This window comes from Microcaecilia unicolor, chromosome 3, assembly GCF_901765095.1.
Source record: "Microcaecilia unicolor chromosome 3, aMicUni1.1, whole genome shotgun sequence".
NCBI classification, from domain to species: domain Eukaryota; kingdom Metazoa; phylum Chordata; class Amphibia; order Gymnophiona; family Siphonopidae; genus Microcaecilia; species Microcaecilia unicolor.
In genome coordinates, this window is record NC_044033.1 from 432,884,342 (window position 1) to 432,885,597 (window position 1,256).

The 1,256-nt window shown below is 40.3% G+C and overlaps 1 non-coding gene across 1 annotated transcript; it reads right to left on the reverse strand.

Annotated features, from left to right (window-relative positions):
- Window positions 1-531: 531 nt before the first annotated feature.
- LOC115467472 lies at window positions 532-722 on the reverse strand. The gene has a single exon (XR_003941756.1). It is a non-coding gene; the product is annotated as a U2 spliceosomal RNA (small nuclear RNA).
- Window positions 723-1,256: the final 534 nt, after the last annotated feature.

Below are 1,256 nucleotides of genomic sequence, written 5' to 3' on the forward strand. Positions count from 1 at the left end.
GGTGTACAACATGAATAAGTCAAACATAAGCAACAGACAATTACAGTAGTAAAAATATTCTAACAAGAATACAAAATATGGCATAGTATGCTACTTTACTATGTTGACATAATACACAATAAACATTTTAATAGACAGCATAGGGTGTAAGCAAAGATTAAACATATAGATAAGATCAGTTCGTTTTTGGTAGGAAAAAAGGTACCAGTACTCATCATGGGTGGGGTCACCATCTATGGCTCCACCCCTATGGTAGCCATACCCACAGTAGCCACACCCCTTATACCACCCATGGCACATAAAAACAAGTATCATTGAAAATACTATACCAGTATAGGAGAAAAAAATAACTTGATTTTTTTTCATTATAAATAATTTCTGTAAGCTGTTGCAGCTCCAGTGTACCCAGTGCAAAAAGACAGCAGATGTAAATTTTCAAATTGGACATATTCCAAACACTAAAATGAAAATAAAATGATTTTTCTACCTTTGTTATCTGGTGACTTTGTTTTTCTTTTCTTTTTTTTTTTTTATTGGCGCACCGTGCCTAGAAGTACTGCAATACTAAGTCGATGCATGGAACGGACGAAGCAAGCTCCGTTTCTGTCTCCCTGTCCCAAAAATCCATTTAATATAAGGTCCCCGGATAGGGGACATATTAGATATTAAACTGATAAGAACAGATACTACACTTGATTCTAGCCAAAAGGCCGAGAAGCTCTCTATCTGTTCCCTTAACTCTGTTTCCAGGGCTTCCTTTCCATTTATTTCTTTACTTTCCTCCTTTCTTCTTCATTTCTTGCTCTACATCCATAGTTAAAAGCTGGGTCCTCCACAGACTTGACTGGAGGAGGTATAGAGTGGATCCAGTTCTTGCCTATTTTCTCCATCCATGTGCAGTTTTTCTCCACTTTTCCCTTTCCTTCATCTCCATCAGTATGCATCTCCTTCCTATTCTTCCCTCCCCTCCATCCATGTGCATCTCCTCCTCTGTCTTCCCTCCCCTCCATCCATGTACAGCATTTCTCATCTACCCCTCCTCTCCATCCATGTTTATCTCACTTCCTCTCTCTTTCCTCCTCTCCATTCATGTCCAGCATTTCAACTCTCTCCCCTCTCCTCCATTCATGTGCATCCCCTTACTCTGACTTTCCTCTCCTCCATCCATGTCCATCATTTCTCCTCTCCCCCTTCCCCTCCATCCATGTGCATCTCCTTTCTCTGTCTTTCCTTCCCTCCAACATTTCTCTTCACTT